A 25,456-nucleotide genomic window follows, 5' to 3' on the forward strand; every position below is an offset into this window, starting at 1 on the left:
TTTTTCACTCTTCTGGTCTTTCAAAGTGACATGCACCTAATGCAGTGCCTGTTACGCTTGCTCAAATTGAATATTAGCAAAAAAACACCGGTTTTCAGAGCTATAAAATAAATTGCATCAGCACAGGTCATAAACCTTTAATACTTTTTCAGCCAGCTGTAGGGCTGCTTTGGATGCTTTCTCAATGCAGTGATGGATTTGTCTTTCCAAGGACTGACGTGGAAAAATAAATTAAAACTCTATTCCAGGAATTAAATTTTCCTAAATTAGAATTGTTTTACCAATATGTACTGCTACTACAAGGTGAAAAGGGTGTCTAGGGGTCTGTTACTATCTTTACCTGGTCTTATTGTAACAGGGTTTTATTTTAAACACTGTTTTGAGCTCCACCTTCGTGAATCCTTGTTCACAACTTTCCAATTATAAGGCAAAGAAATGAGCACAAACAGGCTTTCTTTGGTTTAAAGAAAGATGAAATTTATTAAACCTTAAACTTAACCTCTAATCTGGTTAACTCCTACAGATATACAACGTGTCCATACTAGCATGCACACTTAATACACGTGAATAGGGACAGAAAAGAGCAGAGGAAAAAATAGGTAGAACAGTTTGAGGCAATATCTTGTTACTGTTTCTCGAGCTCGCTGTATTCCTTGAATGAAAAAATAGTTTTGCATTTCATTGGGGCCCAGTATTCTTAAACCTTGTTCATGTAGGAGATTTTTCTTCAAGATTCGATTCTGTGGGGAAGAGATGGAGGCAGACGGACAGGAGGTAATTTTTGCTTCAGTTCCAGGAGAGATCTTCAATCTGAGTACACTGCTTTGTTGGAGTTCAAACCCTTTAGAAGTTCAAATTCTCTGCAACAGCCAGTTAGTCATGTGACTAAAACTGGTCTGACCACTTCTGTGTATTGGGGAAGCAATGACTGGGTCCCCATTGTTCCAATACGGCTAGTACTATACAAATGTCCTTCCAGTCCAGGGCTTTCAATTTTAAGTTTTAATGTTCATGCGGTGAAATAATATGTGCCACAGTCTTGGCATATGGGGGGGTTTGCCTGACAGGACTTGGAGGGTAATAACTTGGTGTGAGGTTGGGAAATAAGTAAAGGAGCTATATTTTTTCACTAGTTTCTCTCTCTCTGTCTCCCTCTCTCTCTTCCTTGATTTTTGTGGACTCGTGGTGGAGTCTGTACCATAATGGCAATCCTCTACCTCGCTCCAGTAAGTGTTCTTCTTTTGTGAACCTAGAACGTGTGGTTGGCTGGCAATCTGATTATGAAAGGAAGTGAGGGAATCACACCTATATAAGACAACCAATTTCACTAAGACTGAAATTTGATATTTTTTGGAATGCTCCATGTCATGACCCCTGCCTGAAACACATGTCAGCCCCACTTTCACTATTCCAGTCAAATAGATGGTTCATTCAGGATGCAGGAAGCAAAAGGAGCAGTAATTGCAATGGGCGATCCCATACCGCAGCTCTGCCTACCTGTAGAAGGCCAGGCTTTCTGGGAGCAGATGAAACCTCTGCTGCCATACTAATTCTTCTGGCCAAGAAGCCTCTGCTGAAACAAAAACAGAAAATGCTGGAAATACTCCAGCAGGTCAGGCAGTGTCTGTGGAGAAAAAAACAGTTACCATTTCAGGTCATGGCCTTTCCTCAGAACTGGCAAAAGTTAGAAATGTAATAGGGTTTAAGCCAGTGAAAAGGGGGAGGAGGGAAGAACAAAAGGGAAAGTCTGGAATAGGGTGGAGGGCAGGCGAGATTAAATAACAAAAGGTTTCATGACACAAAAGCTGAGGCTGGATGAGCTGTAATGGCTGAATAGCAGCCATTCAAACATTAAAAAAACAAGGTGTTCTGGGTTGGCAGGAGGAGGGGAATGAACCAGCAAAAAAGACATGAAATAAGAAAAAAATGGGGACAGAGGTTATTATCTAAAATTATTGAACCATATGTTGAGTCCTGAAGGCTGTAAAGTGCCCAGGTGAAAGATGAGGTGCTGTTCCTCAAGCTTGCGTTGAGCTTCATTGGAACACTATCAGGCCAAGGACAGAAGGGTCCGAGTGGGAGAAAAGTGGAGAATTAAAGTTACAAGCGACAGGAAGCTCAGGGATGCACTTGCAGACTGAACAAAGCGGTCACCCAATCTGCATTTAGACATCCCAATATAGAGGAGACTGCATTGTGAGCAGCAAATGCTGTATACTAAATTGAAAGAATTACAAGTAAATCACTGTTTTTTAAAAATTCATTCATAGGATGTGGGCGTCGCTGCCTAGGCCAGTATTTATTGCCCATCCCTAATTGCCTCTGAGAAGGTGGTGGTGAGCTGCCTTGAACCGCTGCAGTCCATGGGAGATAGGTACACCCACAGTGCTGTTAAGGGTGTTCCAGGATTTTGACCCAGCGACAGTGAAAGAATGGCAATACAGTTCCAAGTCAGGATGGTGTGTGACTTAAGAGGGGAGCTTGCAGGTGGTGGTGTTCCTAATGCAATTGCTACCCTTGTCCTTCTAGTTGGTAGAGGTCATGGGTTTGGAAGGTGCTGTCTAAGGAGCCTTGGTGCATTGCTGCAGTGCATCTTGTGGATGGTACACACTGCTGCCACTACGTTGGTGGAGGGAGTGAATGGCACCTCATCCACAAACAATTAAGTGGGCTGCTTTGTCCTGGATGGTGTCGAGCTTCTTGAGTGTTGTTGGAGCTGCACCCATCCAAGCAAGTGAAGAGTATTCCATCACACTCCTGACTTGTGCCTTGTAGATGGTGGACAGGCTTTGGGGGAGTCAGGAGGTGAGTTACTTGCCACAGGATTCCTAGCCTCTGACCTGCTCTTGTAGCCATGGTATTTATATGGCTACTCCAGTTCCGTTTCTGGTCAATGGTAGCCCCTAGGATGTTAGTGGGGGATTCAGTGATGGTAATGCCATTGAATGTCAAGGGGAGATAGTTGATTCTCATCTGAGATGTTCATTGCCTGCCACTTGTGTGGTACGAATGTTACTTGCCACTTAGTCACTCCCTCCTCACCTCTTGAGTTCAACTTCTTTTTTGTCCTTGTTTGAACCAAGGCTGTAATGAGGTCAGGAGCTGAGTGGCCCTGGCAGAACCCAAACTGAGCGTCACTGAACAGGTTATTGCTAAGCAAGTGCTGCTTGATGGCACTGTTGATGACACCTTCCATCACTTTTTACTGATTGAGGGTAGGTTGATGGGGCAGTAATTGGCCGGGTTGAACTTTGTCCTGCTTTTTGTGTACAGGACATACCTGGGCAATTTTCCACATTGCAGGGTAGATGCCAGTGTTGCAGCTGTACTGGAACAGCTTGGCTAGGGGCGCAGCAAGTTCGGGAGCACAGGTCTTCAGTACTACTGCTGGAATATTGGCAGTGCCCATAGCCTTTGCAGTATCCAGTGCCTTCAGTTGTTTCTTGATAAGAGTGAATCGAATTGGCTGAAGTCTGACATCTGTGATCCTGCTTCCTTCAGGAGAAGGCTGTGATGGATCATCAACTCAGCACTTCTGGCTGAAGATTCCTTCACCTGGAAGGTGTGTTTGGAGCCATAAATGGTGGGAAGGGAGGAGCTAAAAGGGTAGGTACTGCATCTCCTATGCTTGCATGGAAAGGTGCCATAAGAAAGGGGGAGATGTTGGGGGTGACGGGGGAGATGTTGGGGGTGACGGGGGAGTGGATTGGGGTGCCGCAGAGGGAATGGTTCCATCAGAATGCTGAAAGGGGAGGGGAAGATATCTTTAGTTTTGGCATCATGCTGAAGGTGGCAGAAATGGTGGATGACCTGTTGAGTATGGAGGGTGGTCGGGTAGTAGGTGAGGACAAAGGTTCTGAGAGGGAGGGAAAGGGGTGAGAGCAGAAGTGTGAAATAGATAGGACATGGTTGAGGGCCCTGTCAACTATGGTGGTGAATCCTCAGTTGAAAAATGAAGACCTATTGGAAGTAGTATTATGGAAGGTAGCATCATCCGAACAGATGAGGCAGAGAAACTGGGAGAATGGAGTTGAGTCCTTGTAGGACGTGAGGTGAGAGAAACTGTAGTCTGGGTAGCTATAGGGAGTCTGGCTTATAGTGAATATAGGCTGATAGCCTATCCCCAGAAATAGAGACCGAGAAGTTGGAGAAAGGAAGTCTGGAATGGGCCATGTGAAGGTGAGGGAAGTGAAAATTGGAGATGAAGTCGATGAAATGTTCCAGTTCAGAGTGAGCAGAAAGTGGCACCAATACAGTCATCAATGCACTGGAAAAAGAGGTGAGGGAGGGGACCTGAGTAGGACAGGAACAAGGAATGTTCTGCATATTCCACAAAAGGCAAGCATAGCTAGGACCCATGCGGGTACCCATAGCAACACCTTTTTTATTTGGAGGAAGTAAGTGGAGTTGAAGGAAAAGTTGTTCAATGAGAACAAGTTCAGACAGGTGGAGGAGGGTGGTGATGGTGGATGGGGACTGGTTGGGCCTCTGCTCTCAGAAGTGGAGAGCTCTCAGACTGTCTTGGTGGAGATGCTGGTGTAGAGGGATTGGACATCCATGGTGAATAGGAGATAATGAATGTCTGGAAACTGTTGAAGAGACAGAGGGCATTGGAACAGTAACAAATGTAGATGGGATGAGTCAATATAGGAAGAAATCAGTTCAGTGGGGAAGTAACAGGCTGAACAATGGGTGTAGCAGGGCAGGCTTGTTTGTGGTCTTTGGGAAGGAGGTAGAAGCGGACTGTATGGGGTTGAGGAACTATGACATGGGAGGCAGTGGAGGGAAGATCTCCAGATGAGCTGAGGTCAGTGACAGTCCTGGATACAATGGCTTAGTGTTCAGTGGTGGGGTCATCCTCCAAGGGGAGGTAGAAGGATGTGTCTGTGTTGGTGTTTGGCCACTGCTAGGTAGAGGTCAGTACGCCAGCCAACAATAGCCACCACCCTTGTCAGCAGGTTTGGTGATGATGGGGTTGGACCTGAGAACAGAGTTCTCCAAGTTCAGAGGAAGACCAGTCAGATTGAGTGAGGGGAGCAGAGAAATTGAAACAGTTAATGTCACACTGGCAGTTCTTCTTGAAAAGATCAAGGGACGGTAAGAAGCCAGAGGGAGGGGTCCAGGTGGAAGGAGAATATTGGAGATGATTAAAAGGGTCCGCTGAGTGGGAGGATGGCTCTTGGCCAAAGAAGTAGGCGCAGAGGTGACAGAAGAGGAGCTCAGCGTCATGTCGATCTCTAAATTCATTGAGGTGGGGGCATAAGGGGATGAAGCTGAGGCCTTTGTTGAGGACAGATCATTCAGTCAAGGGGAAGGTCAGAGGGTATCGTGAATACACAGCAAGGGGTGAGATTTGAAGAAGAGATGGAGTCAGACAGAACGAAAGGACCAAAGAGAGGCAGCCAATAGCCTGATCCCAGGGTTCTGCTGAGGCCATTCCGACAGCCATTTGTGCGGAAAGCACCTGATCTCAGTACCTCCTACACAGCAACAATGCCAAAATTAAGAGTGCAGCAGAGCTGCAAATTACAGGTTCAAATCCAGAATTGCCCATATTTAACATTAAAAATCCTTAAGATTTTACTGTTGACTGTCTTAAATTATGCTGTGCTTTTCTCTAAACTGTAGTTGTTCGTTATGTGTGATTCTCTTTAGGCCATAATAACTAGTGCTCCATTTTTACTTCTGAAATATGTTTTGAGTAAATGGGACAATGTAATTTGAGCTGTAAACCCCTCATCTCTACAGCAACAAGCAGCAGAAACTTAGTCCATCTACTTTAGGGCTATCCAGCCCTCTTTACACAGGTTGACAGTCATTTATTGAAGTGTGTACCACTAAATGAAGCTGTTACTCCTTTCCTTAATTCCTCCTGCACCATTCATTGGCTAGTGTATGAGGAGAGATCTGCTTTCGGCTTCCCCTATTACTACTTGTGATCTTATTTGTGAGGAAGCAACTGGACAATGGCAAAAACAGGCCTAGAGGCAAGTAAGTAGCAGAATAAACAGGAGGAAATACCTGGAGAGGGAGAATACATGAAGAAAATTAAGATTTTTATTGTGCCTTTTTAAGTACACGTATATATTTTTTTATCCCTTATCTGAATGTATTTAGGCTAAATATCTACTTCTACCTGTTTAAGGTCTAAGTAAAATCAAAGTGAATTATTAATTGCCAGAAAGAGAGCCTGGGTGATGTGATGCTTGAAGACCAGTATCTTTACAAAATAAAATCTACAGCATTCACCTTTTGAGAGAAGAGCAGTGTGGTATAATACAGGTGATATAATAATGCCTCCTCAACCTGGGGGACACTTGGGTACCATAATTAGCCTCAATGATCCTGGACGAGGAAAGGAAAAATGGTTGCTGCTCTTTGCTGTCCAGTGACCCCTGGTGGATGTGTGAAAACAGGATTAGCTTTAATGATGTGACTCCCTCCCCAGTTAAACAGCCTGCTGACATCCAGTGCCTAGGCTCACACCTGAAGAAGAATCATCACTTTGGTAAGATACTGATGGACAATCAGCACCTACAGAACCATACCCTGATGTAGTACAGCACCAGCAGGAGAAGAGTGGAAAGAATGTTTGTCAATGCTTTTTCATGAAGACAGTGCCTTTTTTAACAGCAGAAGAATTTACTCATCATATGTTTATCTTGTTAAGCCATTTAGTTTTTTTATTCATCTCCCTGTTGACCAAGCCTTTTCCAAATTAAATATCTCAATACTCAAAGCTGGAACTCTTCACTTGCGCTTCCAACTACTGTAGTAATTGCCCTTTCTATTCACAAATATTTAACAGTCTCTGCCAGAAATCCCAGACCACACAGCTCCAGCATTTCTATTTCAATCAAACCTGATATTCAATTAGACTTCTTTTTAGTTATTTTTGACACTAACCCAGTATATTATGGAATTCAATTTAAATTTCCAACAAACGGCTTTCTGTTTCTGTGCTGTGCATGAACAAATGTTTTGTTTGCTTCTGTATACTTTAAAATATTATTATTTTCTTCCATGTTGATTGTCATTCCTTAGCAAAAGGAGGCTGGGGATAGCCTGCTCCCAGGGTTCCATCAGTGTTTGGCTGAACCAAATGTTAGACTTGGGGAGCAGCTGCCTTCCACCCTGGTGTTTATTTTCTTCTCTTCCCTCGGAGGAAATGTTTTCTTCAAATAATGCAGTTAAAATTGGCAACTCTCAATTGGAGGCCCTCTCCCCTCATAAGAAGCTGGTGGAAGGTCTGTTGGTGCTTAAGGATCATCCCCCCCCCCCCCCCCCCACAACCAGCCATCCTTCATGTGGTCCCTAGGGTGGCAAAAGCACAAGTTGAAGACAGGAAAATGGGGCAGCTTGCTGAACCCAACCTCCCTGCCATAATTTACATGTGGCAGAGGAAAAACAGGTTCAGGGTAGGGAGGAGGCTTCACTGTCCCACTTTCTAGCTGTTTCTGCTGCTGCTCCATCCACCATGGGATGAGATAGCTGAGGAAAATCCAAGCTATAGAATGAACTGTAAGGAAAACAGCATTAAATGATTTAAGTGATATTAAGATGAGGTAATAGGAAGAAGCATATTAAAAGCAATTGAAGATATTTAAAAGGCAGAAAGAAAGTGCAAAGAGGAAAAACTAGCAAAATTGAGCAGGATCCAAATGGCTGAGGAGGGAAATGGCAGCCTCACACTGAGGGTGCTGACTGTCCCACCAACATGACGTTCCAACAGTGAATCGCCACTGCAGGTACAAGCCTCCTCCCCCACGTAGAAACCGACCCATCCTACATTGCCAGAATCTCCTGTCATAATGAAAATGGGAGCTATTGCTGAAGTCTGAAGTTATGAATGCCAATAGCAAAGGTGCTGTTCTTTGAACTTGCGTTGCACTTCACTGGAGTAGCATAGAAGGCCTAAGATGGAGAGGTAAGAGTCAGAATGGGCTGGGGAATTGAAGTGGTAAGATTTCAAGGAGCTCAGGTTCGTACTTGCAGACAAGGAAGGTGTTCAGTGAAATGGTCACCTAATTTGCATTTGGTTTCCCTAGTGTAGAGGAGAAGTTATGAGCAGCTGATACAGCATATTGGGTTGTACAAAGTACAGGTAAATCAGTGTCTCTCATGAAAGGAGTGTTTGGGAACTTGGCCAGTGGTGTGAAAGAAAATTGGGTGCTCTAATCTTCCCATCTATAGTAACCAGAAACATTTGGGAAAGGATGTGTTTTCCTTGCTAAGGTGATGATCCCCATCAAGCTTCTACTCTAACATAAGATGCAACATTAAAGCTGCTTGTAGAGTATTCCAAAGTGCCAATAGTCATAGGCAATAATATATCCCAATAGTGATCAAAGCTAAATATTTGGCTTAAAGTAATTTGAATATCGAGGCCTCTGTTTCGGATCCTTCTGGACCACTGTTTGGCTGTACATCTGTGTCTAAGCAGTCTCCAGGTGTTTACTCATTTGCTTTTTCACATTCGCTCTGTTTCTCCAATGTTGGTACCAAGGGAGAAATTACCACTGAATTAAAGCACCATGATTATGCTGAGAAATAACTAAGTCTGTCAGAGACCATGTGGGTATGGAAGACAAATGTTTCAAAGAAGAGTTCAGAAGCAATTTCAGTTTCATTTCATACTCCAATGCTTCAGAAGAAATTATATTGAATTCATTTTTGTGTAAAAGAAATTCAGCTTAATGTGCACTTGGTGCACCGTGATGTCAGTATATGCTAAAATTGTATTAATAAATTTCCTATGTTATTTAAATGCTAGTTAATTCAACCCATATAGGGAGTTTGACATTTGTTAAATGTTGCTTTCATTTTACAGGATGGCAAATGTGATTTTAAGACATTAAAATGATATAGGAAGCTCATTTATCGATGACTTGCTGCCTGCAGATCTTCAGAGTTTTGTTATCCTGCCTTGTTGGCTCAGTTGGTAATTGCACTGCTGTGTGCGCTGCACAGCCAGGAAAAGTCTCAAGTTTGATCCTTGGTCTGTGCTGTGTTAACTGATCTCAGCTGGGTCAAGGTGGAAGTAAGATAATTGGCCACAGCATTTCCAAACTGGGAAGAGGAATTTATAAACGATTAATTGATCATATACTACTAAGCATAAAACTGAGCCATAAAGAACATGAATGCCCCAAGTTTGACCAGTGATTTATGCTGAGTTAACCAATGTTAGCCAGCCCAGCAATGTGGCCACCTCAATTAACCTTTGCCACATAACGCAAAAGTGCTATCAGCTGAGTGGCTGCCTCTGATCACTCTCTAGTGACATCTGGTGGATGTGGATGAGTGAGGACAGGCTCAGCTTGACAGTGATGCAACTCAGCTGAACAGCCACTCCAACACTCAATTGAGTCACTAGGATGATATAGGATACTTATAAACTTCTAGCTTTGGTTTTGCACTTTGCAAATTCATCTAAATCCATCAGTGAGGTTGTTTCCATCTAGCCCATTTCCAAGTTCTGTGCCTATAGTAGATCTTGATCATACGAACAGGTGCAAAATGATACCTCTAACATTATGGGACATGAAGTGGATGATTTTAAGCACCTCCACCCAGCTTGGATCATTTACCACCCCATTCTTAAAACAGAAAATGCTGGAAAGATTCAGCAGGTCAGGCAGTATCTGTGGAGGGAGGAAGGTTTTCTCAGATTATTAACGGTTACACTGTTTCTTTTGATTTCTTGCTCTGCATCACCCTAATTTCCTAGAACAGGTCAACCAATCTGTATTTATCCTAATTTTAGAAATAGGATTGGTCCTAGTGCTGCCAAAAAAACAACAGTAGCCCTCCAACATTAAATGCCAGGGCCAACCCCATCCCCAGATTCCAGGATGTTCTGCGCATAGTGCTAGACATAAAGAGTTTCAATTCTCTAGTTGTTTTGGGTCCAGCAGTATGTTAAAGGTACAATCGTGCTGGAAGCTAAGTTAAACCGACCTCTTTCACTGTTTTTAATGTTGTAGTTGGCCAGTTAGCATAGAATTCAGCCATAATGGTCAGAGAGATCTTGGTTTTGCTAGCCTCAGGTAGAGTGATAATATAAACAATACGGTGGCATTGGGGTTCCTATTCCCAATTATTCAGTGCCTCTTCCTGGAAAGTGGGCCTCCCGCAGTTGAACAGCTGTCACATCAAAAGTGACACAAAAAAAATCAAGAGGGCTTCCTGTTTTGTGTGGAACGCTATGTCAGCAAGAGCTAGCATCTTCAGGAAAGAGGCAACAATTTATTTTAAAAATGACTCTGACTCAATATTCCGTCAGCACTAATGCTGCATTCCCTTCTGTTAAATAAAACATAGGCCAGTAAAACCTGCAGGGGGCGCATGTTGCAGCAACGCACAGTCCGGAGGAGTCCGCCGGAGAACTCAGCTATCCCGGCAATCCTAGCAGTCCACCCCAAATTGGGGGGGGAGGCGGTGTTGGGAACGAGGCTGGGAAAGAGGTGAAAGGTCAGCGGTGTTGGGCATTGGCTGAAACCGTTTAAAGAAGAAAATTAAAAGTGAAGGACGAGGTAGCGGAGCGAAAATCGGAGGCGGCTGGTGGGGAAGGTCATACACAAGCAGCCTGGTAATTGTCGGTTTATATTCCTCTCCGCAGCTGGAAAATAAATAATTTTGGAAGGGTCTCAAAAGACAAACACTGGGGAGTGTTGCAGCGCTTGGGCTGTTGAACACAGACAACGCGTCTCCCCAGGAATAGGAGCAGAGGCTGCGGCTGGAGGAGGAACAGCAGCGTCAGCCTCACTGCTAACTTCGTAAATAGCTCCTGGTATATTATTTCAGTTGACCTTGCAGCTCAATGGAAACTTCATACTGGACTAAGTTTATTTTCTAATGGACTGTATGGTTCGTATTTTGAGCATAAATATTCGTGATTCAATTTTCGTAGTGCAGGCTTATTACAAAAAGTGTAACATTTGCGTTACTTAAAAATGTAAATGTAAAAATGTAATATGGTTTTTTCCCAATTAATCGTATTGAATGACGGAGCAGGATCTAAGGGCCGAATAACTGCTCCTTTTTGTGTTCTAGTGCTGCTTTCCCCTAACCTACCATAAAACCCGGAAGGAAACATTTGTATCCGAGACTAATACTCATAATATCTGACCTGGTTTTCGTTTGTTGATCATGGAATCTAATTTTATCCGTTATTAACTTCTCCATTTTGGGGTGTATAATTCAATTTTCTTGTGATGTTAGGTCGAAAGCAGCTGTAAACTACCAATCGATATCTAATTGACCTCTTGGACGATATGTTTTAAATAGGAAGTTCTGTTACGGTTTTGTTTGCTGTTTGATTTTGGTGTTATTTGGTAATGCAGGATATGAACTGTATGTTTATCTTGATTGTGGACAAAGACTTGCAAATTTAATTGCAGAATCAAAATGGTGTTTATCTTCAGATGATTGAACTTGGATAAGCAACTTTTTAAACTGATTTTATTGTGCAATGTTTTAGTAAATATCCACAGTTACAGTTTATAGAAAGAATTGTCTGCCTATTTCAGTATATATCTGGTATGTTCAGTAATGTCTAAAGACAGTTACAGTATGGTGTAATTAGTCAATCGGTTGTGTTGTATTAGATCCCAGTGTTAGTGTTGTAAGAATGTTTTCAAGGAATATTTGTATTCAAAGTTATTGTACTAGTTTCCATACAAATCAAGTACTTTTATTTTTAATCATTCACACACAGGAGCATAAATAGAAAATTAAAGAGCATCTTATCCTCCAGGAACCCATTTCCAGATCAGTCAACAGTTAGTTGCCTGATCCTGTAGTCAACTTGTCTTTAACCTTTTTTGAGTTTTATTTTTCTGTTGAGTTACATTTTAACTCCAGCTATTTCAGAACTGTATGGAATAAATTGAAGAACTGCTTATATTGTGCTTATTTCCAGCACCTTTTTTGTTTTTGTTACTTATTTTGTTCCCTCATCAGTGCTAATTGTTTAAACAAAAAATAGAAAAGGCAACAAGAATAAAAATAATCAAAGCTATTCCTAAGTTGATATTCATCTTTATGGTCATCCAGGATGCAAGAATATAATAATTGCAACACATGTTCAGATGTTGTAATAATTAAAATTGTCAAGCTGGTTGCAAAATGACACTTCAAAATGCATGATTTGGATGCTACCTTTGTATGATGTAGTGCACTCCTGGCTTCCAGTCTTCTGAACGTAAGAACAGTGGAATTTCCAGAGGGAAATCCATACTTTACCATTCAGTAAATACCATTTTAAATCATCACCATTTTAAGTGTTGGAAGTGACTTCCAGCCAAAGCAATTGCAGTATCGCTATCCTGTAAGTGGTCTGAGCATCTTGTGTGCAGGGGTGTGCTCTTACTACCAAATAGTTGACTCAGTGATGGTGTAAACCAGGGCTGCAACAATAGTTTAGTAAGTATTTGTCTTCATGTAATATAAAATAACAAACATGCTACACTTCCCCACATCAGAGGTCACCTTATTGACTTACACAGCATAAATTATAACTAGCATCCTAACCAGGATCTTGTGAAAACATGCCCTTGCAGCCTTCTGTTTGAAAAAGGCCTGGCTTGCTGTTACCCCTCTTTTTTTTTGTTAATTTCCTTATGTCCGCTACCCAAGGGAAGGCCCTGTGCCAGACGATGCTTTGAGTTCCTAAGAGATCTCCCAACAAGTGAGGTGTCAGGTGTTTCAGTTACGGAGACAGCCTAACAAATTGCTTCTGGTTTACAGTCTTTGGGGAAGTAATTTTAAAACCTAGCTCTCTAGCATTTTAACCACCTTCCTTTCATTTTGTTCCATTACCGAAATCCTTATCCATGCTTTTGTTACTAACAGATTCAAGTATTCCAATGCTCTGCTGGCCAGCCTCCCAACTTACAACCTCCGTAAACTTGGGCTCATCCAAAACTCTGTTGCCCATATCCTAAGCCGCAGTAAGTCCAGATCATCCTGTGGCTAACAACCTACTTGTACTACTTTCAATTTGCTGATTGCAATGTGGTCACCTCTACATTGGGGGTACCAAACAAAGACCGGGTGAGGCTTTGCGGAACACCTCTGTTTAGTCCACAAGCGTGATCCCGAGCTTCCAGTCACCTGTCATTTTAATTTTCCACCTTTCTGCTACTCTGACCTTTCTGCCCTTGGCCTCCTGCAATGTTCCAGCGAAGCTTAAAGTAAGCTCAAGTCACAGCACCTTATTTTTTGACTGGGCACTTGACAGCCTTCTAGACTGAACATTGTGTTCAGCAATTTTAGATCCTAACCTTTGCCCTCATTTTGTTTCCTATTTCCTTTGCTTTTTTTTCCTCATTTTCCTTTGCTATTCATTATCCTGCCATTCACATTTCCTGTGGATGTATCATTTGTTTCTTTACTTGTCCCATTACCACTCCTTTTGGCTTTGCACCACAGACCCTTTTGACATTTAATCTCTTACCCTCCACCCTTTCACTTGCTCAAAATCTATTACATTTCTAACTTTTTCCAGTTCTGATGAAAGGTCACATGTGAAACTTTAATTCTTTCTCTTTGGACAGATTTGCTGAGTATTTCTAGCATTTTATGTTTTTATTTCAGATTTCCAGCATCTGCAGTATTTTGCTTTTGTATCTGATGTTCTTCCACTATCTGAAATTTGGTAGATTGTGAGAATGGTTGTATCATATCCAGTAAACTACGTACAATAACTATAGATTCTGTTTGATCCCTAAACAACACTAAAGTGGCAGGTACACTGTGTAAGGCCACACTTCAGATTGCAGGGAACAAGGGTTCACTTGTAGGAGTGGTTCTTGACAACGAACATAAGAGAAAAGTATATGATAAAACCAAAAAGCAACAACATTGTACTTCCAATAATGATCGTGGAGTGTTCGATAACTTGAGCATGAGGTAGTGTTTTAGTTAGTTCTCAATACGTGACATAGGATCATAGCAAAGAGGAGTAGTATGATTTCCTTTTCTGTACTATATTTGTAATGTGTTACAGTAACAAGATGTTCTAACAAAATGTTTTGCACAATTTGTTTGTTTTGAGCTGATTGGAAGGTTCCAAAAATTGTATACAAACAAAATTTACTGACCTTTGTCTCTGAATTGTCTTAATTGTAAAATACATCCATGATGTGTGGAGCATAATTTATTTGTGGTGTCAAGGACAGTCTTCCAGATGGTTAGTGTCTTCATGCCTTTGTTGCCTCTAGATTTGACATTCCATAACATTCCTGGCTGGCCTCCCACATTGTTCTACCCTCCATAAACCTGAGGTCATCCAAAACTCTGCTGCCCATCTCCTAACTAACAGAGTCCCACTCACCCATCCCCTTGGTCCTTGCTGACTTATGTTGGCTCTCAATTTTTAAAATTCTCATTCTTGTTTTCAAATCCCTCCAGGGCCTCGCCCCTCCATAGCTCTAATCTCTTCAGCCCAATAACCCTCAGATATCTGCTCTGCTCTAATTCTGACCTCTTGAGCAATCCCGTTTTTTTTTTTAATTGCTCCACCATTGGTGGCCGTGCCTTCAGCTGCCAAGGCCCGAAGCTCTGGAAGTCTCTCCCTAAACCCCTCCACCTCTACCTCACTTTTCTTTTAAGATGATCCTTAAAATCTATGTCTTTGACTAAGCTATTGGTCATCTGACCTAATCTCTCTACGTGGCTTTGTCTTTTTATTATGTTAAAGGTACCATGTGAATATAAGTTGTCATTGTCATCTTCCTTTTTAAATGCTTTAATTTCTATTATGATCACTGCTTTCCCCAACTTGGGTTTGGTCATGTTAACTTGTATCCCATTTTGGTTTGCATGTCCTTGCTCACCTGCCTTATTTTTTGGCATGACCCTGCTGCCCCAAGGTCAGTGCATATTACAGTGGTTGCTTTCAGTATGTCAATATATATCCACATGGGAAAGTAGATCCAAACAATGCTTTCTTTAATTTATCTTGGGCCTTGTTTCTGTGAAAGAAGTGGTTTGAAGAATGTGATCAGGTGATGACAGAAATTTCTTATGTTGGTGTTAGGAAACTAGGGGTAGCATTATAACTAAATTTTCCACCACAAAGGATCCCTTCCCCAGTTAATAATGGGAATTATCAAATAATCCTTAAATAGTACAGTAATATTCTAGTAGGAGTACTCTGGCTTAGTTTACAGTGTAAAGCTGCAAGTTACAGGTTCATGTCCCAGGGCATATTGTCCATTCTCATCCTCCTTGTTCTGTGTTTACCTGGGCAATTTCTTTGACAGCTGGGACTCAGCCCATTTGGTTTCCTGGCTTGTACTGTTCTAATCTACTAGACTGTTGTACTCTTCAACAGTCGTGACTCTGCACTACCATCTAATTCTCCAGGTTTAAGTTAACCAGCTCCCGCTCACTCCTTGAACTCTGCCAGCAGATCAATAATCACTGCCCCCTCTCCGTATCTCCCTCCAGAATGTCTGTTAGCTTGCAAACAAGGTTCTTACCATTCACAATCTCCTTGTGGATGATTGCATTGATGATGTAACCTTGGCAGAAACTTATGGTTCACACATGATTGTACCTTGCTCCTTACAGGAGTCCCCTGCCTGTCTATACTTTCCACCATCTGCCTCGCAATTGCGATGGCAATGTTGCCCTTATCATAAAATCGCACCTTGATCTCTTCCCCTTCTCTTCTGACCACCTTCTTTTGAACATTTCGCTATGTTTATCCCTCTCACCTTTTAAAATCCTCATTCTGTACTGCCTATCCAAGCCCAGGTTTTCAGAGATTTCATCATTCCTTTCCTCCTGCAGCTTGTGCAGTGTGAGACTTCTCATCCTCTGTGATTTCAATCGCCACCTTAATTTGCCTTGCCCCCCTCTTTGAATTCATTACCTCCTTGTCCTCCTTTAGTCTGTCCCTCCACATAAATTCTCCTGCACAAATTCATGACAACCCCCTGAATCTTGCCATTTTGTATCTTACAAGCCTGAGAACTCTTTCTTACCCCAGTTATGGCCTCTTCTGCACCACACACTGCCGCCCCCCCCCCCCCCCACCCAGCTCCCTTAACTCTGCCATCAGCTACCTAGACCCTAAGCTCTGTAATTATCTTCCTAAGCCTCTGTCTCTCCAATTCTCCTTTTAAGAGACTCCTTAAAGTCCACCACTTTGACCAAGTTTTTTTGTCGCTACTCTGAACTTTTTCTATGGCTGAATGGCAAACTTTGTCACTTACATTTCAATGAAGTGCCATAGGATATTTTTCTACTTTTAAAGCTGCTATATAAATGCAAGTTCTTGTTGATTTATGGTGCCCTTCTTCCACCTGTTGCTGTATTATCTGGACAGCTCTCTTGAAATTCACTGCTTCCTCTCGCTCTCTCTATCGCAAGTTCTCTCTCGCTCGCATACCTTTTGATGGTTAGGATACTGTGAAAGCTCCCTTGTTGCTCTATGAAAAATGCCACGAGATCATTTATGCCCACTTGAGAGGCAGATGGGACATTGGTTTCATGACTCATCTGAAAGTTTGCACTTTGGACAATGCAGTGCACTGTCAGTATTGCACCAAAATGCCAGCCAAGGTTATGTACACAAATCTATAGTGTATCTTGAACCCAGGACTTTTATGATTTAAAGACAAGAGTATGCCAGCTGAAACAAACTGATGGTATTTTGGTGCTGTTTTTGCTTTGTTTTTGGGGAAGATATGAAAAATAATTACAGTATATACTTTTATTTCCTTGTAAAAGTTTACTTAAGTTGTATACAGTTTATTGCTAGATTTTTGTTCCGTTCCCTCACTACCGACTCCATTTCTCCCCCTGGCAACGGTCTGGGATTAAGCCAGTCTGTTTGCAGTCATGGTGTCGCATTTGACCCCGAGATGAGCGTTGAACCTCATTCGCAGCATCACTAAGACTGCCTATTTCCACATCCATAAGATTGCCCGACTTAGCCTCTGTCTTAGCTCATCTGCTGCTGAAACCCTCATTCATGCCTTCATTCAATTACACTCCTGGTTGGTTTCTCACATTCTGCTCTCCATAAACTTGAGGTCATCCAAAACTCTGCTGCCGATGTCTTAACTCGCATCAAATGTCCTTCCCCTATTCCCCCCTGCCCCCCCCCCCCCACAATGCTCCCTGACCTTTCATTGTCTTGAAAACAAGGATGAGAATTTTAAAATCAAATCCCTACATGACCTCTCTAATCTCCTCCTCAAGAGGGTTGTTGATTAAATGGTGGTTTCTACCGAGAGCAGAGCGGGACAAAGAGCTGTTGTACACATCAGAGTATCAGCAAGATTCAGGCCTCGAGGTCGATGACGTGGGTCCCCCGGGACCCCTCATGGAGCTGGTAGACTTGGAGCAGGCTTTCAGCTACCCCTTCAAGAACACCGACACAGGCCCACATGGCCTGCATCTGAGCTCGTCAGCTGGACATGCTGGCCATGTGTATGTATTAGTCCATGTCCATGCAGCAGAGCCTGGTCACCAATCGCCTCTGCCATTGGACAAAGACCTTGCTTTGCTTGGACCGTGCGGTTGTCGGTGTGCAACGGCCACACCATGTTAAAAGAACCCATGCGCAGGCGTCTTCCACCCCCTCAAAATGAACTTCGGGACCTGAAATATCGGGACTCTTATGGACAATGCGAGCAGTGACAGACCTGAACATTGCACTGCTATCATAGCCTGAAAACTCTGCCACTACAACAGTGATAAGGCCAGTTCAAGGAACAAGTTGGTGGATATACCTTCTGGAAAGATAAACCAGAAGAAGAGTGCCAACTCCACGGGGTTGACTGCCATAACAATTGAACTTGCCAACCGCCTCAGCGAGGCCCCTTTGTGGGAGAAACGAACGTCTCATGACTCTCTGGCTCACCTAGCCCAGAAACAGCGTGCCACAGTTGTCGGCACGTACGCCCCAACCTTAGAAGCCAACAGATGAGGCCAAAAAGGAATTTTACTCCAGTCTTGATCGCTTGCTGTTCTGTGTTCCCAAGGAACACCAGCTGATTCTCCTCGGAGTCTTCAATGCCAGAGTTGGCAGGGGCACGAACCTTTGGAAAGGTGTGATTGGCAAGGTAGGTGTTGGAAGGGCTAACACCAATGCATTCCTCCTTCTGACTAAATGCCTTGAACATGGCCTGATCATAACGAACACCCTATTTCGTTAGAGAAACAAGTACAAGGCCTCATGGCAGCTCCCTCGCTTCAGGCATTGGCATTTGCTTGACTATATCATCGAGCGATGGACCGCAAGGATGTTTGCATCACCTGTGCCGTGATGGGAGCTGATGACTGCTGGACCGACCATCGCTTAATCCGAGCTGCTATCTCCATAAACTCAGTCCAAAAACGGCAGCAGAAGAACTGCTGCAGGAAAATCGATGTTAATGGTATCAAGGACTTTGCGAAGAAAGACCTACTCAGGCAGCGTCTTCCAAGCAACTTGGCGACGCTCAACGAACAGGAACCACCGAATGTCCAACGCTTGGTTTGCCCTTGAAGGTACCATAATCAGCACTTGCGAAGATTCTCAACCAGGAAACATCAAGACTGGTTTGACGAGAACAACCAGGAGATCCAGGAGCTACTAAATCACAAGCGCAAGGTGTTCCTGAACTGGAAGCATCATCAAAATTTGAGGGAAAAGAAAGCAGGTACACAGACAATTGAAGGCCAAGGTCCAACAAAAAACATATGACCTAAGAACAGCTGCAGGGCTGAAAGAGTGCAGGAAGTACAGAAACTCGCTGACAGCTATGACATGCACGATTCTTCAGCGTGGTCAAGACCATTCACGACCCAAGGACCTACCCCACTGAGAGCAAAGTATGGAGCGGTGCTGGTCAAGGACATAGAGCCAGTCAGCGATCAGTGGAAGGAGCACTTCGAAGATCTTCTGAATTGCGACTCAGTCCTTGATGCAAGTGCTCTCGACCACGTTCCACAGCGTGCTACCCGCCATGACCTCAACTCAATCCCAGCCTGACATGAGATTTGAAAAGGCCATCTGACAACTAAAAATAAAATAAAGCCGCCAGCATAGACCGAATTCCCAACGAAATTCTAAAATATGGCGGAGAGACACTCTTGACACGCATACATGGATTCATCTCCCTCATCTGGAAGGAGGGGAGCATGCCAGGGGATCTCTGAGATGCTGTAATTGTGACCATTTTCAAAAAAGGTGACCAGACCGACTGTGGTAACTACAGAGGGGTATCTCTGTTGTCCGCCACAGGGAAGGTCATCGCAAGAGTCCTTCTCAACTACCACCTTCCTGTGGCTGAAGAGCTCCCACCGGAATCACAATGAGGATTCCGTCCATCAAGACGCACAATGGCCATGATCTTCACAGTAAAACAACTCCAAGGGAGCAGCAGCAATCTTTTTTTTTTATGCATGGCCGCCTTAGTCCACGCAGAGGCCTTCAACTCTTATCGACTGGAAGGGATTATGGAACATCTTCCTCAATTTTGGCTGCCTGGAGAAATTCTTCACCATCCTCCGCCTACTGCACAATGACATGCAGCTGTAATCCTTGCGACTGCAACTGACCCAATCCGAATGCAAACTGGGGTTAGGCAAGGCTGTGTCATCGCATCAACGCTCTTTTCAATCTTCCTCGCCGTAACACTCCACTGCATCTCCATGAAGCTCCCTGCTGGAATATTTCTACTCTACAGGATAAGCGGCAAACTATTTAACCTGCGTCGCCTGCAGTCCAGAACCAAGGTCACCCCAACCTCTGTCATCGAGCTACAGTACACTGACGACACTTGCGTATGCATACACTCAGAGGCCGAACTTCAAACCCTTATCATTCACGGAGGCGTATGAAAGAATGGGACTTAAGCTAAATATCCAGAAGACAAAGGTCCTCTACCAGCCTGTTCCCGGAGCGCAACACTGCCCCCCCAACTATCAAGATCCATGGTGAACCACTGGACAATGTGGATCACCTCATACTTTTGGAGCCTCCTCTCAGCAAGGGCAGACATCGTCGATGAAACTCAGCATCACCTCCAGTGTGCCAGCACAGCCTGCGGCCGTCTGAGGAAAAGCTTGTTTGATGACAAAGACCTCAAAGCTGGCACCAAACTCATGGTCTACAGGGCCACATTGTTACCTGCCCTCTTGTATGCATTGGAAACATGGACACTGTACAGCAGATATCTCAGAGCTCTGGAGAGATATCACCAGTGGTACCTCTGCAAGATCCTGTAAATTCAATGGCAGGACAGGCACTCCAATATCAGTGTCCTCTCTCAGGCCAACATCCCCAGTATTGAGACGCTGGTCATGGCTAGTCAGTTACGCTGGGCGGGCCACATCGTCCACACGCCTGACACAAGACTCCTAAAACAAGCTTTCTACTCAGAGTGCCATCACGGCAAGAGGCTACCAGGAGGGCCGAGGAAACGCTACAAGGAAAAAATGTGACATCTCTTGTGGGAATCTCTTGCCTGAGACCACCCAAAATGGAGAAGAAGCATCCGCGAAGGTGCCAGCCAGTTCGAACAATGTCAATATGCCCAGGCAGCGACCAAGCACAAACAGCGGAAGGAGCATTCTGAATTTTGAGTATCCCATTCACTCGCTTCATCAAACACTACCTGCCGCACCTAAGGGACCCACAACTCTGGAGTGGAAGAAAGTTGTCCTTGTTCCCGAGGGACTGCCTCAGAAGATCAAGATCTAACTCTGGCCTCTTCTGCATCCCTGATTTTAATTGTTCCACCATTGTTGGCTGCGCTTTCAGTTGCCTCGGCCCCAAGCTCTGGAATACCCTCCCTATACCCCTCCACCTCGCTTTCCTCCATTTAAGACATTGCTTAAAACTTACCTTTTGATCAAGCTTTTGGTCATATGATCTAATATCTCCTTTTTGCGGCTCGGTGTCATCGTTTGTTTTATAATGCTGCTGTAAAGCGCCTTGGGACATTTTATTACATTAAAGGCGCTATATAAATGGTTGTTTTGAGAATATCTGAATGTGGGCTCATAAGTTCAATGTCGAAGGAGGTATAACCGGATATTGTAAGGTGAATGGATATCATACTATTTCTATATGCTGGCTTTACAGAATATTCTGTTTTGTTCTATTTGCTTGCGAGGTCTGACTTTCCTCTGCTGGAGATTTCAATTGTGACAACTGTATGTAGCGTTTCCTTTAGTGACTTCAGCATTGGGTGAATACTACCTGTGGTGGTTGTTGATTTATGTTGCTCATGGGTCTGAATTAGACTGGATGTCTGAAAGCTGATAGCATTCAATTATCTTTGGGCAGCTAGTGTTGTGGAATCATGATTGAATTTGATTTGTCAGCAAAGCGTGCTGCCTGGAGCATCTGCTGTGGAAAAGAAATATTTGAATAAAGTGTGTGCTTCATAAGATCCACAGTAATTGCAGCTTATAACTGAATAAGTGAGTACAATTTACAGAAGTCGTGTAGACTTTTGAGAGGATATTATCCAAGAGAGCATTCTGCAAGGTGACATTGCATAGTGTATTTTGTGTTGTACCACATATGTTTGTGCTGAAACTCATAAAGGAACTAGAATATGGCAATATGAATATTTACACAGGTTTCATCTTTTATCTGGTGTCCCTTTTTTTTTTCTATAACTGATTTGCAGAGTCCTTTTTTCTTTCTTGTAGTTTTTGTTTGTTCCACATTGCATTTTTACACAGATTGAATGCATTGCTGTGATGAACTGATTACTCTGGACGTTAAATTTAAATGTGGTTTCCAATGAACTGTGCTTCATAGGTTTTTAAAATCATGAATTAAATGGGGTGGTTTTTAGATTGACTTGATAGCAGAAGAAATTTGGTCTTTGACCTCAAAACAAAGGTCTTGCTGTATGTACAATATATCTCATTCAACTAATTCTTATTGATGCTATTGCACGCAATTCTGTTAAGGTATCTGAAGCAGACTGACGCATATGCTGGCATTACTGATTTATATTGACATTTTGTATGAGAATTTTGGCTTCAAATGTATTTTCTTAGTTGGAAGTGGTGAAAGGTCTGATATTTTGGAGAAAAAAAAATAATTATTCACTTGCATGATATGTTGGATGTTATTTGAAACTGCACTGAATTTCTGATTGTAATTTGATTAAACAATATGTTTCAGTATCAAGTCTTCATTTTGTCAATGTTAAATCTTTTACATTTGAGAGTTTTTGGATTATTACTGCATTCTGAGCAGATCTGTAATTGTTCAATGCTGGCACTGTATTGTCATAGGATTTCGCTATATTTGTAACATCTATACTATGACAATTTGCGCAGTTGGAGAAAAATGATCTGCAAACATATTTTAAAGATACTGAGATTTAGTGTGATTGGTTCACCTCTACGGTTTTCTGATCATGCATTGGCATGTGAACCTTTATACTTGAAATTTCCCATTGTTTGCATTCTTGTGTTTCATATTTTTAAATAGTTGTTTGGTAGTACAGAACTTGAGTATTGCTGAAAATAGACATGTTGTTAAAGCTTTACGTCTTGCACTCATCAGGACAATCCGCAAGAATACTAATGAAGGGAAAACAACTTTATACTGTATGAGAAGGGAGTGCTGATTGGTAGAGGAGAATGCACCAGCTTACAGTGACTGACCGTTAACTGCCAAGCTTTGTTTATTTGAAATTTAACCTAGGCAGCTTGACTCTAGTCAACGCATTATCCTGAGGAATGAACCAGCGAATGGCTGTCACTTATTTTGTTTAGCTGTGATTCTGTGATTGGACAACATTTGCTAAATAATCATCTGTGTGCTAAGAAATACGCTGACAACCAGTTTAAGATTGTCAGGGCTCGCAGTGTGGTGCATTTGCGTGTACTGGAAGCTACATATATTAATACACAAGGCCCTGTTCTTTGCAGACAGAAAGAGCATGTACAAACATTGCGCCTGTTCCAGCTAAATAAAATAAATGGCAGCCATTCGCTGATCAAGGCATTGCCCTGAGGAATGAACCAAAGTCAAGCTGCCTGGGTTAAATTTCAAGCAAAGCTTGGCAGTTAACTGGCTGTCTCTGTAAACTGGGGCATTCTCCATCGTAATGCCTCTACCAATCAGGACTCCTCATACAGTATAGTTATTTTTCCTTCATTGGTATTCTTATGGATTGTCCTGATGAGTGCAAGATGAAAAGCTTCGCCAACATGTCTCTATTTTCAGCAATACTCAAGTTTCATATTTTCATAGATATGTTGGGGTTTTTTTAGCCTGCAATGCTCCAAGTCCAGTGTACCTAGAAGTTTACTTTAAGATCAGTTGAGCACATAGAACAAGAGGATTTAGATTTCTGAAAAGCAAAAAAAAAAAGTCTTGTGGAAAATATGTATTTACCCAAACATAAGAGAGAAGGAGGAGAGAGGTGGTCCATTGAGCTGGTTCCGACAGTCATGTTGCATGTTCCTAAAATTTGTCCTAGCCGCCAGCAGCTATTTATTCTTCTGGGGGAGGCAAAACATTTTTTAAAAAACCAATTCAACGAAACTGATTTCTGGAAAATCCCTCTTTTTTTTTTAAACTATGTAATCTATTGGCCCTCCTATGAATCTTTCCCAGTAGCTCTTAATTACGCACCATATCAGGTGATCAAAACTAGACACAGTATTCTGGATGAAAAGCTTCGACAACATGTTTCTATTTTCAGCAATACTCAAGTTTCAGATTTTCATAAGTATGTTGGGTTTTTTAGCCTGAAAAGCTCCAAATCCAGTGTACATGGAAGTTGTCCTAGCCTTTACAGTGATTAATGGCCAAATGGTTATGGTGTTCAACTAGTAGTCCAGAGGACGTGAGTTCAAATCCCACCATGGCAATTGAAATCTGATGATTTGAGAAATGGCACCCAATTAAAATAACCATGAAAACTCGCGGAATTCCAACTTCAGGGAAGGGAACCTGCTGCCATGATCTGGCCTAGATGAAACTCCAGTTCCACACTACACGTTGTCTCTTAATGTTCTAGGCAATAAATGTAGCATTGCCAGTGCTGCCCATGTCACCAAAATAAATATCAAAAAAGTCTTGGAATAAGGGCACTGTAGTCCTTTTTTTAAATATTGGATTGCCATAGCATTCTTCTTTGTTATAGCCTTGGCACTGGTTTTGAACATTTAGGATGATAGAACATAGGAAGGCATATGGGATACTTGCCTTTATTAGCCGAGGCATAGAATATAAGAGCAGGGAGGTTATGATGGAGCTGTATAAACGCTAGTTAGGCCACAGCTGGAGTACTGTGTACAGTTCTGGGTACCGTCCTATAGGAAGGATGTGATTGCCTGGGCTGGAGCGTTTCAGCTATGAAGAGAGACTGAAAAGGTTGTTTTCCTTGGAGCAGAGAAGGCTGAGGGGGGAACATGATTGGGGTATACAAAATTATGAGGGGCCTTGATAGATTAGATAGGAAGAAGCTTTTTCCCTTAGCGGAGGTGTCAATAACCGGGGGCATAGATTTAAGGTAAGGGGTAGGAGGTTTAGAGGGGATTTGAGGGAAAAACTTTTCACCCAGAGGGTGGTTGGAATCTGGAACGCACTACCTGAAGAGGTGGTAGAGGCAGGAACCATCACAGCATTTAACAAGTATTTAGATGAGCACTTGATCCATAGCCTTGTATGCTATGGCGTTTCAAGTGCTGGAAAATGGGATTAGAATAGGTAGGTGCTTGATGGCCGGCACAGACACTATGGGCCGAAGGGCCTGTTTCTGTGTTGTATGACTCTATGACTCTATTTAGCAACTTGTGCATGTCGATCCATTTTCCTGCTCGACATACCATAACGCTACATTTATCAACAATAAATGTCTTTTGGTAATATCACTTACTCACTTTTTAAAAAATTCTATACCCTGTTGAGTTAAAGGCCGCATTCCGTTAGCTTATTTGATTTTATTTTTTGTACCTGTGCACAAGGTTTCAGTGATTTGTGTACACCGACACCAAAATCCCTTTTGTTCCTTCACAATTCCTAGTCTCTCAACTTAACATTGCCATGAGTCTTTCTTCAGTCCAAAGTGATTGACTTCAGACTTTGCTGTAGTTTTGCCCACTCATTTAGACTCTCTTTTGTAACCACCTGCCTTAATTTACACAACTTTAAAATCTTTTAAAACTGAATTACATACAGTGAACATGGATCAAAAAAGACACTTTACATTGTAATAGAAGCAAAATACTGCCAAATGCTGGAAATTTGAAATAAAAGCAGAAAATGCTGGAAATACTCAGCAGGTCTGGCAGCATCTGTGGAGAGAGTAGTAGAGCTAACGTTTCAGGTCAGTGACCTTTCATCATTGACTTTTTGTCAACTGCAAACTTGAATATACAGCTTTCTTTTATATTCTTCCAAGTTAATAAGTCAAAAGCCCAATACAGATCATCACTTGTCACATCCTAGTCTCTTTCCTGTGTTGGCATC

The 25,456-nt window shown here is 42.7% G+C and overlaps 1 protein-coding gene across 6 annotated transcripts in view; it reads left to right on the top strand.

The window, feature by feature from the left end:
- The first annotated feature begins 10,429 nt into the window (after positions 1–10,429).
- The window catches only part of LOC137372881 (guanine nucleotide-binding protein G(I)/G(S)/G(O) subunit gamma-12), a 156,561-nt gene continuing 141,534 nt past the window's right edge, over positions 10,430–25,456 (top strand). For 5 of the 6 annotated variants that reach the window (XM_068037268.1, XM_068037267.1, XM_068037272.1 and 2 more), the window contains exon 1: positions 10,430–10,591. The gene's annotated coding sequence lies outside the window, so the exon portion shown is untranslated. Of the gene's footprint in view, positions 10,592–10,674; positions 10,870–25,456 lie in introns of those variants that run through there. The other variant, XM_068037271.1, reaches the window with a different exon arrangement.

The sequence above is a fragment of the Heterodontus francisci genome, chromosome 8 (genome assembly GCF_036365525.1).
Source record: "Heterodontus francisci isolate sHetFra1 chromosome 8, sHetFra1.hap1, whole genome shotgun sequence".
NCBI lineage: Eukaryota > Metazoa > Chordata > Chondrichthyes > Heterodontiformes > Heterodontidae > Heterodontus > Heterodontus francisci.